Raw genomic sequence first — 14,450 nt, 5'->3', positions numbered from 1 at the left:
CCGGGCCAAGGTCGCTGCGCGTGCTCACCCACGGCTCCGGCTCCGCTGGCCCCGGCGCTCGCTCAGATCCCGGCTCCCGTCGCTCGCCTGAGCCCCCGAAGGTGCTGCTGCGGCAACTCCATGGCGATGAGCATCTGTCACACGGCGAGCCGCGGGCGGGCCGCCCTCGCTCGGGGGGCGCCGGGGCCCCCGGGCGCGCGGAGGCGGAGGCGAGCGGCGGGCGCCCCGGCCAGCCCCGCGCTTCCCGCCCGGCGCGGCCGCCTCCGCCGCGCCACCGATTTACAGAGAGAGATATCAAGGGGGAAAATGGCGTCTCCGGAGCCCGAGGAGTCCTGGAGTAATCACATTCACACACACACACACACACACACACACACGCCCGCACGCACACACTCGCACACCGCGCGCCGCGGGCCCGGCTAATTTTAGCAGGAACCCCCCTCCCAAATTATATATATATCCCAGTCTATCCAATCAATGCTATTTTTTTTTCCTTTTCTTCAAAGGATGGATTGGAGCCTTAAAAAAAAAATTGTTGCCGGGTTCGGGCTCGCAGGAGGCGGCGCGCGAAGGGCGAGGGCGCTTTTGCTGAGCTGTGCAGTTCGGTCCGCGGCGCCGGGCGGCCCAGCCCGCCCGCTCGTCTGCCCGCGGTCGCTAGTGCTGCCGCCGCCGCCGCCGCCGCCGCTCCATGGCCGCGCCCGCCCCGCGCCCCCGCCGCGTCCCCTCACCACCCGCCCGCGTCCCCGGCGAGCGCTGGAGTGGGGTCGGGCCCGAGTGGCTGCCTCCCGCGCCCTCTCTCGAGTCCCGGAGTCCTAGTGAAAGGAAGGGGGAGGGCGCGGGCGGGGGAGGGGGAGGATCGCAGCGGCCTCGCGGCAGAGCCCAGCGGGGACCGCCACCCCGCGATCTGTCTCGGCAGGGGTGCGGGCACCCCACACCACCGCTCGCCCAGCCGACCGGGGGGCCGCTTCCCCGACTTGAGCCCGGGGGAGGCACAGCCAGGAACCTGCGAGCGACCTCTCTCCCTTCACCCTCCCTCAGTGAATTTCTGTGGATTTCGATCCATGGGAGGGAATGGGGCTCGGGCCGGGGGTGAAGGAAAACAGTTCGTGGAGGCGGATCGGAGACCCCTCACCGCCCTCGCGCCCCTCCCGCTCCCCGGCGCCCTCGCGGCCCAGTGGCTCTGCGCGCCCGAGTCCGCGGCGGAGACTGGGCGGCCGCGGGGACTGCCGCGGGCTCGGCTCCGGGGCTCAACACTGCCACTATCTGACACAACAGCAGCAGTGTCGGGGGAGCTGCGCGGCCGAGGCGCGAGACGTGATAGGCTCTGAAAACTGGGTGCATTTTTTTTAACCTGGTAATTACATTTCAGGGGGTTGTTATTATTATTATTTTTTTTTTGTCAAACTACATGTATGCATTCAGACGCATATGTGCATTTTCTCTTATTCACAGACACTGGACCGCTGATGAGGGAAAGATAACGAGAGAGACGACGCTGGCGTGCGGTTCTCTATTCAGGGTGGTGAAAAGAAGGAGGGATGTCTTCATTTCATACAAAATGTGGTAGTTTAATCTCCTTGACTATTTGTATGGGGGCTGCAAAAGTGGACCTATTCAGGCCACTCAGTGGCAACCCAAGGCAACTGAGGAATGTAACTCCCTCAGGGGCGTGTCTGCGTTATGGGACAATATAGAACAGATAGGGATTCAGAAAGGTTTTGCCAGTGGTTTGAACTCAAAGACGCCTGGTAGAGTTTACTCAAAGCTGGCATTCTGAGAGGACTCCTCCCTACCACGTTTTATATTGAAAGTTTCAGGACTGTGGATTGAGGAATGATTTGGTAGTGGTTGGTAATGACCCCCCACTGTGATGTCAATCATATGTCAATGTGATGTGACCAAACATCAGCCACTGCCGACCTGGGTCGGCTGCTGGTGTGAATTCTGTCACAGAGCCTCCTCACTCTCATCACTCTTTTTTACAGAAAGGATGCAGTGAAGTACAGCAACGGAGACTATTCTGGGAGGACCCAGCAATTCCCATCCTGGCCCATTTCCCTGGATCCGTTTCAGTTCGATCCTGAATAGATCACTGCCCTCTGACCCAAATGTTCTTGCCGATGTGCTTTTTTTCAGAGAAACGTTCTGACTGGCCAGAAACGTTTCCTCTGTTACTCATCACAGCAAAACCTCTGTTAAGAGCAATGTTTCAGTAGGTCTTCTGTTACCCATATACTAGAGTATCGTTATTAGTGGGAAGGTAATGCTTAATTAGGAAAAAAAAATCAGCAGGGCATATGAACTGATGATAGAAATAGATAAAGGCATAAAATATGATGTCAAAACAATGGTTCTGTGTGATAAGATGACTTTTGTCTGATTCCTTCTGTACCTAGATTTCTGAAATCCTGTCCCAAAGGTCCTAGAGGACTAAGATAGCATATGGGGTTTTTTTCCCTACACTTTCCAAATGGAGAAACTGAGCTCCAGAAATCAGAAGGGTTTGCCCACAAGCATACACCTGGCTGGTGTCATCTGAGCCAGAACTAAAGTTTGTTGCCCAAGTCCTTCCCTTCTATAACCTTAGCATATTAACACAGTCTCCCATCCTGTGTCGTTGTGTTTCTTTGAATAGCATCTCAGAGAAGCACATTACCTATTAAAAATTCAGTATAATAGATGATAAATAAGTCTACAGAATTATAGTGCAGTAAAAGTTTACCCAAGAGATCACCTATTCAAACCCCATCATCTTAACATTGAAGAAGCAGAGACAGAGATGCAGTGGACTGCCCCTAGTCATTAAATTAAGACAGAGCCATAAATAGACTCTGTGTCCTTTGACTTTTTATTCAATGTCCCTTCCTTAAATGTAGCCCATTTTTTGATCATTAGAAGTGAGAAGAGAAGGAAAGGGGGGGTCTTCTCTTTGTTTTATATAGCTATAAAGTACACATACATATGCACATATGTATCTACATACACTAATATGCATTACATACTATGTATTTTTACATTTTTAGTGTATAATCATATATATTAATAATATAAAATATAACTTTGTATACAATAGTAAGATATTCCTGAAAAAAAAGTAAAGCCCCACCCCTGAACAATATGCTTGTTGATGAAGTAGGAACTGTATTCAAATTCTAGCTAAATATGACAGGAATTCTTATCTACTTTCCCTAGTAGGCCACTTTCTGGTTATCTAAGAACCAGATCCTAAAACACTGAAAATCTGAAGCTGGCAAAGAATTTCATCTGAAAATTAGTTCCATGCAATTTTAAGATACCTATTCTGAGGGCCCCAGGATCCTTGAGAAAATAAAGAGACAATCTGAGCAGCTGATGGGAATGCATGCAACACACAAGTCTTAGTCCTATGCAGTCTCCAAAGTCAGCATCTTGCAGTCACTCGGCAAATAATTATGTAACATGAACTATATTAGACAAGATAGTAGCAACAAGAGATTCAAACTCAATATTCACAACCAAGTGGGAGAGATAGACATGCAAGCTTCTAACTACATCTAATGTATGTAAATATCAGAAAGGGATGTTTACAAAATACACAGAGCACAGATGCAGAAATGGTTGAGGGTGAAGTCAGAAATTGTATCTACTTGGCAACTGCTGCACGTTTAGTGTGGGTTGGGTTGGCCAAAAAGTTCCTTTGGTTTTAAGTAAAAATAAAGACATTTTTTAGGGGTTACGGAGTATGTGGCTTCCCTAGTGGCTCATATAGTAAAGAATCTGCCTGCAATGAAAGAGACCCAGGCTCGATCTCTGAGTTGGGAAAATCCCTTGGAGAAGGGAATGGCAACCCACACCACTGTTCTTGCCTGGATAATCCCATAGACAGAGGAGCCTGGCGGGTTGCAGTCCATCGGGTCACAAAGAATCGGACATGACTGAGAAACTTCCGTTTTACTTTCACTTAAAGACATTTTTCATTTTCGCAAAGAATTTTATTGAACAATAATTTACCATTTTATTCCACTATCTTCTGCCATTTTTCAGACAACTTCATAATTCTATCTTGCCAAAACTTTTTAACTTTTTGAGCAAAGAACTATTCTAGGTACCTTTATAGTCTTCCAGGGAATTGAAATCTTTTCCATTAAAAGAATTCCATAAAGACTGAAATAAGTGGAAATCCTAAGGTGCAATGTTTAATGAACACTGCAGATGAATCAAAACTTCCCAGCCAAGCAGTAACATTTTTCGTGTGATCATCAAAGAAACATGTGATCTTGTATTATCATGACGGAAGATTATGCATTTTCTGTTGACTAATTCCAGATGCTTTTCATTGAGTGCTGCTTTCAGTTGGTGGAATTTGGAGCACTACTTGTTGGAATTCATCATTTGGTTTTTCAAAAGGAGCGCATGACAGAAGACTCCCTTCCAATCCCATCATATACACAAGATCACCTTTTTTGGATGAAGACTGGCTTTTGCTGTGGTTGGTGGTGGTTCATTTGCAGGCCCCACAGGTTCTTCCATTCCACCTTATTGTACAGTATCCACTTTGTGTTGCCTGTCACAATTTGTTTCAAAATAAGCCAGGCTTCAGCAATATGTGAACCGTGAACTTCCAGATGTTCAAGCTGGTTTTAGAAAAGGCAGAGGAACCAGAGATCAAATTGCCAATATCCGCTGGATCATCAAAAAAGCAAGAGAGTTCCAGAAAAACATCTATTTCTGCTTTATTGACTATGCCAAAGCCTTTGACTGTGTGGATCACAATAAACTGTGGAAAATCCTGAAAGAGATGGGAATACCAGACCACCTGACCTGTCTCTTGAGAAACCTGTATGCAGATCAGGAAGCAACAGTTAGAACTGGTCATGGAACAACAGACTGGTTCCAAATAGGAAAAGGAGTACGTCAAGGCTGTATATTGTCACCCTGCTTATTTAACTTATATGCAGAGTACATCATGAGAAATGCTGGGCTGGAAGAAACACAAGCTGGAATCAAGATTGCCGGGAGAAATATCAATAACCTCAGATATGCAGATGACACCACCCTTATGGTAGAAAGTGAAGAAGAACTAAAGAGCCTCTTGATGAAAGTGAAAGTGGAGAGTGAAAAAGTTGGCTTAAAGCTCAGCATCCAGAAAACTAAGATCATGGCATCTGGTCCCATCACTTCATGGCAGATAGATGGAGAAACAGTGGAAACAGTGGCTGATTTTATTTTTCTGGGCTCCAAAATCACTGCAGATGGTGACTGCAGCCATGAAATTCAAAGACGCTTACTCCTTGGAAGGAAAGTTATGACCAACCTAGATAGCATATTAAAAAGCAGAGACATTACTTTGCCAACAAAGGTCCGTCTAGTCAAGGCTATGGTTTTTCTAGTGGTCATATATGGATGTGAGAGTTGGACTATAAAGAAAGCTGAGCACCGAAGAATTTATGCTTTTGAGCTGTGGTGTTTGAGAAGACTCTTGAGAGTCCCTTGGGCTGCAAGGAGATCCAACCAGTCCATCCTAAAGGAGATCAGTCCTGGGTGTTCATTGGAAGGACTGATGTTGAAGCTGAAACTCCAATACTTCGGCCACCTGATGCACAGAGCTGACTCATTTGAAAAGACCCTGATGCTGGGAAAGATTGAGGGCAGGAGGAGAAGGGGACGACAGAGGATGAGACGGCTGGATGGCATCATCGACTCAATGTACATGGGTTTGGGTGGACTCAGGGAGTTGGTGATGGACAGGGAGGCCTGGCATGCTGCGGTTCATGGGGTCGCAAAGAGTCAGACACGACTGAGTGACTGAACTGAACTGTGTTTTTACTTTTCTTGAAGTAATACAACATAACATGCCAAAAATATTACTCTTTACTTCCATCTTCAATATTAAAATGGTGCTGCCCAAAAGTTTACCAATTTTGATAAGTTTTTTTTTTTTTAATGCAGGCTACTATGATAGTATAGGACAGAAATGGTAAGAATCTAACAGAAGCAGAAGAGATTGGGAAAAGGTGGGCAAGAATACCCAGAAGAACTGTACAAGAAAGGTGTAAAGACACAGATAACCATGATGGTGTCATCATGCACCCAGAGCTGGACATCCTGAAGTGTGAAGTCAAATGTGCCTTAGGACGCATTACTATGAACAAAGCTAGTGGAGGTGATGGAATTACAGCTGAGGTATTTCTAATCCTAGAAGATGATGCTGTTAAACTGCTGTGCTCAATATTCCAGCAAATTTTGAAAACACAGCAGTGGCCACATATTGGAAAAGGTTAATTTTCATTCCAATCCCAAAGAAGGACAATGGCAAAGAATGTTCAAACTACCGTGCAGTTGCACTCATTTCACATGCTAGCAAGGTAATGCTCAAAATCCTTCAAGCTAGGCTTCAGCAGTACATGAACCAAGAAATTCCAGATGTACCAGCTGGGTTTCAAAAAGACAGAGGAACCAGAGATCAGATTGTCAACATTTTTTAAATCATGGAGAAAGCAATGGAGTTCTAAAAAATATCACCTTCTTCATTGACTACTCTAAGCCTTTGACTGTGTGGATCACAACAAACTGTGGAAAATTCTTAAAGAAATGAGAGTACCAGACCACCTTACCTGTCTCCTGAGAAGCCTGTACGCAGGTCAAGAAGCAGCAATTAGGACCTTACACGAAACAACAGACTGGTTCAAAATTGGGAAAGGAGTACGACAAGATTGTATACTGTCACCCTGGTTATTTAACTTCTATAAAGAGTACATCACACAAAATTCCAGACTGGAATCAAGCTGGAATCAAGATTTCCAGGAGAAATATCAACAACCTCAGATATGCAGGTGACACTACTCTAATGGCAGAGGAACTAAAGAGCCTCTTGATGAGGGTGAAACAGGAGAGTGAAAAAGCTGGCTTAAAATTCAACAATAAAAAAACTAAGATCATGGTATCCTGTCCCATCACTTCATGGAGAATAGAAGGGAAAAAAGTGGGAGCAGGAACAGATTTTATTTTCTTGGGCTCCAAAATCACTGCAGATGGTGACTGTAGCCATGAAATTAAAAGACACTTTCTTATTAGAAGGAAAGCTATGATAAACCTAGACAGTGTATTAAAAAGCAGAAATGTCAAAGCTATGGTTTTTCCAGTAGTCACGTATAGATGTTAGAGTTTGACCATAAATAAAGCTGAGCTCCAAAGAATTGATGCTTTAAAGTTGTGGTGCTGGAGAAGACTCTGGAGAGTCCTTTGGATTACAAAGAGATCAAATCAGTCAATCCTAAAGGAAATCAACCCTGAATATTCTTTGGAGGGGCTGTTGCTAAAGCTGAAACTCCAGTATTTTGGCTACCTGATTCGAAGAGCAAACTCATTGGAAAAGACCTTGATGCTGGGAAAGATTGAAGACAAAAAGAGAAGGGGGCAGCAGAGGATGAGATGGTTAGACAGCACCACCAACTCAATGGATTTGAATTTGAGCAAACTCTAAGAGATAGTGGAGGTGTGCTGTAGTCCACTGGGTCTAAAAGAGTCTGACTTGACTTAGCGACTGAACAGCTAAGCGAGTTGTCACAATACAACCTAACAAAATTGTTTTGAATAAAGTTAAAGACAAACAAGTGTCACTAGACTCACCTTGGACTTCCCTGGTGGCTGTAAAGCATCTGTTTACAATGCAGGAGACCTGGGTTCGATCCCTGGATTGGGAAGATCCCCTGAAGAAGGAAATGGCAATCCACTCCAGTACTATTGCCTGGAAAATCCCATGGACAGAGGAGCCTGGTGGGCTACCGTCCATGGGGTTGCAAAGAGTCGGACACGACTGAGCGACTTCACTTCACTTCAGACTCACCTTATGGAAAAACACTAACAAACTTTTGGGCCAATCCAATATCTATTTAACATACGCATTTCTTTCTACTCCTTTTACACATATATCTTTGTCCCCTGTGTCCTGTTTTTCCAATCAAAGAAAAAATTTTGAGGACAGTGCTGTGCCTTGCACAGGCAATGTCAATAAATCTAGGCAAGAATAAATGTTCCCCTGATATCACCAAATAACTGACTTGCTGCTCCTAGATTTGATCTATGCTTTAGGCATCCCTATGCCTAACTGGTAAAATGACCATAATAATACTGCTCCCACCCGAGGCTACACACCAGAGATACTATATGGAGCTGTAAGTTAATCATGTCTCTATGTGGCTTAAGAGACAGAATAAATACATATATACAAGCAAGGTGTAATTCAAAGTACAAAGGTAGGTCATGTCATTTTCTCATCTCTGAAACTAAAGGTAGAAAGAAATGAGTCAAACGCATCCATTTTCCTTTGTTAGAACTTAAGATCAAATAGTATAATCAAACCCTCAGAGCCAGTCATCTTCCCTTTTTGGTTCAAATACTGTATTGATTCTCATTTTTTTTAGAAAATGAAGTGTTGTTTTTATCTAATATAGTGCTTCTCAACACTTATGGTGAATCAGAATTACCTGAGGGAATTACTGATGCTTGAGACCCATATTGATTTAATTGGTCTTAATAATAAATGCCCTGGGTGCTTCTAATATGCAACCAGCATTGATAATCACTGCTCCAATAGAAAGGGCATGTCCCATAAAGTGATCGTGATACTTAGAAAGCTCCTATCCTCTTAGGTTTTGTTTTGTTGTTCAGCCGCTAAGTCATATCTGACTCTTGGTGACTCCATGGACTGCAGCATGCCAGGCTTCCCTGACCTTCATTATCTCCCGGGGTTTGCTCAAATTCACGTCCATTGAGTCAGTGATGCTATATAATCATCTCATCCTCTGCTGCCCTCCTCTCCTTTTGTCTTTAATCTTTCCAAATGTAGCGGTCTTTTCCAGTGAGTCAGCTCTTCCCATTAGGTGGCTAAAGTATTGGAATTTCAGTTTCAGCAACAGCCCCTCCAGTGAATATTCAGGATTGACTTCCTCTAGGATTGACTGGTTGGATCTCCTTGCAGCCCAAGGGACTCTCAAGAGTTTTCTCTAGCACCACAATTTGAAAACATCAGTTCTTCTGTGTTCAGCCGCTTTTATGGTCCAACTCTCACATCCATACATGACTACTGGAAAAACCATAGGTTTGACTATATATACCTCTTACGTTAGGTAGCGTTAAAGAAGTGGTACCTAACCAACAGAGGTAATAGCCACAGTAAATTGTAGTAATTTTTGGAGTTTGGGGGCAATTCTGGAAATGTAAAAACTGGGAGTTGGTTCCAGTGATGTTATGAAAAGACCACAAACCAGATAGTTAAGAAGACTAATTTCAAAGCTTATTTGGAATGTCATCTAATCTTTCTGACCTGCAGATACTACTTGCAAAAAAGGAAAGGTATCTCTATGGGCCAAGCCAGCTGTAGGATTCTCTCCATTTTTGATTCCAGGACACAAGAGAATCCCAATAGGTCAGTGAGAATATACCGCTAACGGTCGGAGTAGGATGTGAAAGCTATCCTGAAATGTAAGACAGGCATGCGTGTGTGTTCAGTGGTGTCCAGCTCTTTGCAACCCCATGGGCTGTAGCCTGCCAGGCTCCTCTGTCCTTGGAGTTCTCCAGGCAAGAATACTGGAGTGGGTTGCCATGCCCTCCTCCATGGGATCTTCCCAATCCAGGGATCAAACCCACGTCTCCTGTGTTTCCTGCATTGGCAGGCGGATTCTTTACCACTAAGCTACTTGGGAAGCCCAAATGTAAGAAAGACATTAGAGAAAATAGGGATTAGTTTGCTTGGTCTGCTCTGTAGGGTATAGCAAGCCCCAAACAGCCCAGGTAATGGGGAGGCAGATGTCAGCTCAATATAATGGAACCTAAGATGGAGGAAATGGCAACCCACTCCAGTATTCTTGCCTGGAAAATTCCACGGAGAGAAGTGCTTGGAGAGCTACAGTCCAAAGGGTTTCAAAGAGTTGGACACCACTGAGCAACTAAGGATGCATGCATGCCTTAATATAAACATTTTTAAAAATAAGATGATTTCATGATATGACCTAAGATGAAAACAGATCTTAAATAGTAAGGAGCTTGCTGGCCTGAGAAGAGCTCCAGAAAAGATTGTGCACCCTTATTTTTCACACCCCCCATCCATAATCTGTGAACTTATTGAGGTCAAGGGCTTTGCATTATATCTCCATCAGTTCAGTTCAGTTCAGTCACTCAGTCGTGTCCGACTCCTTGCGACCCCGTGAATTGCAGCACGTTAGGCCTCCCTGTCCATCACCAACTCCCGGAGTCCACCCAAACCCATGTCCATTGAGTCGGTGATACCATCCAACCATCTCATCCTCCGTCGTCCCTTTCTCCTCCCGCCACCAATCCTACCCAGCGTTAGGGTCTTTTCCAATGAGTCAACCCTTCGCATGGGGTGGCCAAAGTATTGCAGTTTCAGCTTCAACATCAGACCTTACAATGAACACCCAGGATTGATCTCTTTTAGGATGGATTGATTGGATCTCCTTGCAGACCAAGGGACTCTCAAGAGTCTTCTCCAACACCACAGTACAAAAGCATCAATTCTTCGGTGCTCAGCTTTCTTCACCGTCCAACTCTCACATCCATACATGACCACTGGAAAAACCATAGCCTTGACTAGACGGACTTTTGTTGGCAAAGTAATGTCTCTGCTTTTAAATATGCTATCTAGGTTGGCCATAACCTTCCTTCCAAGGAGTAAGTGTCTTTGAATTTCATGGCTGCAGTCACCATCAGCAGCGATTCTGGAGCCCAAAAAAGTAAAGTCTGACACTCTTTCCACATCTATTTCCCATGAAGTGATGGGACCAGATGCCATGATCTTAGTTTTCTGAACGTTGAGCTTTAAGCCAACTTTTTCACTCTCCTCTTTCACCTTCATCAAGAGGTTCTTTAATTCTTCTTCACTTTCTGCCATAAGGGTGGTGTCATCCGCATATCTGAGGTTATTGATATTCCTCCTGGCAATCTTGATTCCAGCTTGTGTTTCTTCCAGCCCAGCGTTTCTCATGATGTACTCTGCATATAAGTTAAATAAGCAGGGTGACAATATACAGCCTTGACGTACTCCTTTTCCTATTTGGAACCAGTCTGTTGTTCCATGTCCAGTTCTAACTGTTGCTTCCTGACCTGCATACAGGTTTCTCAAGAGACAGGTCAGATGGTCTGGTATTCCCATCTCTTTCAGAATTTTCCACAGTTTATTGTGATCCACACAGTCAAAGGCTTTGGCATAGTCAATAAAGCAGAAATAGATGTTTTTCTGGAACTCTCTTGCTTTTTCGATGATCCAGCAGATATTGACAGTTTGATCTCTGGTTCCTCTGCCTTTTCTAAAACCAGCTTGAACATCTGGAAGTTCACAGTTCACGTATTGCTGAAGCCTGGCTTGGAGAATTTTGAGCATTACTTTACTAGCATGTGAGATGAGTGCAATTGTGTGGTAGTTTGAGCATTCTTTGGCATTGCCTTTCTTTGGGATTGGAACGAAAACTGACCTTTTCCAGTCCTGTGGCCACTGCTGAGTTTTCCAAATTTGCTGGCATATTGAGTGTAGCACTTTCACAGCATCACCTTTGAGGATTTGAAATAGCTTAACTGGAATTCCATCACCTCCACTAGCTTTGTTCATAGTGATGCTTTCTAAGGCCCACTTGACTTCACATTCCAGGATGTCTGGCTCTAGGTGAGTGATCACACCATCGTGATTATCTGGGTCGTGAAGATCTTTTTTGTACAGTTCTTCTGTATATTCTTGCCACCTCTTCTTAATATCTTCTGCTTCTGTTAGGTCCATACCATTTCTGTCCTTTATCGAGCCTATCTTTGCATGAAATGTTTCTTTGGTATCTCTAATTTTCTTGAAGAGATCTCTAGTCTTTCCCAAACTGTTGTTTTCCTCTATTTCTTTGCACTGATTGCTGAGGAAGGCTTTCTTATCTCTCCTTGCTATTCTTTGGAACTCTGCATTGAGATGGGAATATCTTTCCTTTTCTCCTTTGCTTTTTGCTTCTCTTCTCTTCCCAGCTATCTGTAAGGCCTCCTCAGACAGCCATTTTGCTTTTTTGCACTTCTTTTCCATGGGGATTGTCTTGATCCCTGTCTCCTGTACAATGTCACGAACCTCTGTCCATAGTTCATCAGGCACTCTGTCTATCAGGTCTAGTCCCTTAAATCTATTTGTCACTTCCACTGTAGCTTCACTGAATAAAATTGTACCTGGAGCCCAGTGTATGTCCAGGAAGGGTTAGTGGAATGTCAAAAATATTTAACAATATGACACAAAGCCAGTTGGTCAGAATGGACACTGACACATGGCCTTGTTCAGCTAGTTGATAATTGCTTTAATTCTTGGATCCTTTGGAAGTTCAGGAAGGACAGGATAATAGAGTGAAAGGTATGAGGTGAGTTTGGAACAATGGTTATTTAAAAATTCTAAAATTTTAGCACCATTATCCTATCCATGCATATTAGATGAACACTGGTTTTATATGATGAAAAATTTTATATGATGGAACAATTTTATGGACTCTGAGGGAGAAGGTGAGGGTGGGACGTTCTGGGAGAATAGCATTGAAACATGTATATTATCATATGTGAAACAGAACACCATTCCATGTTCGATGCATGAGACAAGGGCTCAGGGCCGGGGCAATGGGATGACCCAGAGGGATGGGATGGGGAGGGAGGTGGGAGGGGGGCCCAGGAAGGGGAACACATGTAAACCCATGGCTGATTCATGTCAATGTATGGCAAAAACTATTACAATATTGTAAAGTAATTAGCCCCCAACTAAAATAAATAAATTTATAAAATTAAAAAAAAAAAAAAAAAGAAATGTAATCTCTTGGACCCACCTTAGATCTATTAAATGAGAAACTCGGGGGGTGGGGTCCAGTGATCAAGTTTTAACAATCTTCCAGGCGATTGTGATGCATAGGTAAGTTTTGAGAACTGCTGCTGTAATGAGACCTAATAGGGTAGCCAAAAACTGTCCTTTCCGTTAAGCTCCTGAGAGAGTTCTGATTTTCAAATGAGAAGAATGAGGCAGAAGTAAGAGTCTCTGGAGAACAGACATCTTCTCCAGCAAAGTGCAAAAGGATTTGACATGAGAGGAACCAGAAAACTGTGTTGCTCAGTCAATCAAAATGAGGATCTACTATGTTCCAGGAGCTGGGCTAAGTGCCAGAGAAACCATGGCAAATGCAACATATGATCCCAGCTCTCTAGGACTTAACATTTCATGTGGAAGACCTGCATTTCATGCACATCAAACCGGTAAAGATGGAAATTCTAACAAAACCAAATGTTGGAGAAACAGGAACTTTTGTATACTGCTGGAAGAGTGGGAATTGTTACAACTGCCCTGCAGAGCAATTGGGTGAAATCTAGTAAAGTTGAAGATGTATAGCCCTTTTCATTCTATTCCTGGGTTTGTACCCTAAGCCTGGAATAGCTCCATTGACTTTTCACAGAGAGAAATGTACATTAATGTTTACTGCAGCACTGTTCGTAATAGCAGATAACCTAAAATAGAAAATACCTAAATGTCTGTTTACGGGAGAATGGATAAATAAAGCATGATAGAGTTGTATGGTGGAATACCATCAGTAAAAAATTAACACTAGAGAAACTGAGTGAAACACAACTTTGATAAATCAAAAAATCGTAATAATTAACAAAAAAAGCTAGTCATGGAATGATATGTATTTAATACAGCAGGATTCTATTGAAGGTTTTAAAATACACAACCCAATACTGCATATTAATGATAGATAACAAATATCCAATTAAAGTATAAAAATATACATGGAATAAAAATACAACTGGAGGATTGAGGTCACCACTGGAAAGAAGGGAGAGCAGAAGGACAAGACTGAGATGTGTCCCAATGGGATTAGATTGCATTTGTTATGCTGTTTCTTAAGCTGAGTGATGGGTAAATGGTAGTTCACTATATTAGACTTTACATAGGATTTTTGTACCTGAAACATTTCAATATAAAATAAATTTATAGAAGACACTGCAAAAAATAAATAAATAAAAATAAAAAAAAATAAAAATTCTAAAATTTTAGCACCATTATCCTATCCATGCATATTAGATGAACACTGGTTTTATATGATGAAAAATGAATTGATGAGTGAATCAATCAATAAGAGTTACAGTAGAGAGATAGAAAATGGTAAACTTGGACTCTAGTCCTGTTCTGCCAGTAACTGACTGGGTAAAGCTGAATACATTATTTCAGCCACCTTAGTTTCTTCATATATAAACTGAGAACTATAATCTTACCCTAAGGTATCAATCAGGGATTACCTGATAGCTCAGTTGGTAAAGAATCCACCTGCAATTAGGGGACCCCAGTTCGATTCCTGGGTCGAGAAGTTCCACTGAAAAAGGGATAGGCTACCCATTCCAGTATTCTTGGGCTTCCCCTGTGGCTCAGCTGGTAAAGAGTCTGCCTGCAATTTGGGTTC

General features: G+C 43.4%; 1 protein-coding gene across 2 annotated transcripts in view; it reads right to left on the bottom strand.

Annotated features, from left to right (window-relative positions):
• The window catches only part of SETBP1 (SET binding protein 1), an 890,090-nt gene that overhangs the window by 402,109 nt on the left and 473,531 nt on the right, over nucleotides 1-14,450 (bottom strand). The gene's annotated exons all lie outside the window — the stretch shown is intronic.

The sequence above is a fragment of the Giraffa tippelskirchi genome, chromosome 14 (assembly GCF_054371585.1).
Source record: "Giraffa tippelskirchi isolate mGirTip1 chromosome 14, T2T-mGirTip1v1.2.pri, whole genome shotgun sequence".
Taxonomy (NCBI): domain Eukaryota; kingdom Metazoa; phylum Chordata; class Mammalia; order Artiodactyla; family Giraffidae; genus Giraffa; species Giraffa tippelskirchi.
The sequence above is the reverse complement of the archived record's forward strand: the minus strand, read 5'-3'. Positions and strand labels throughout refer to the sequence as shown.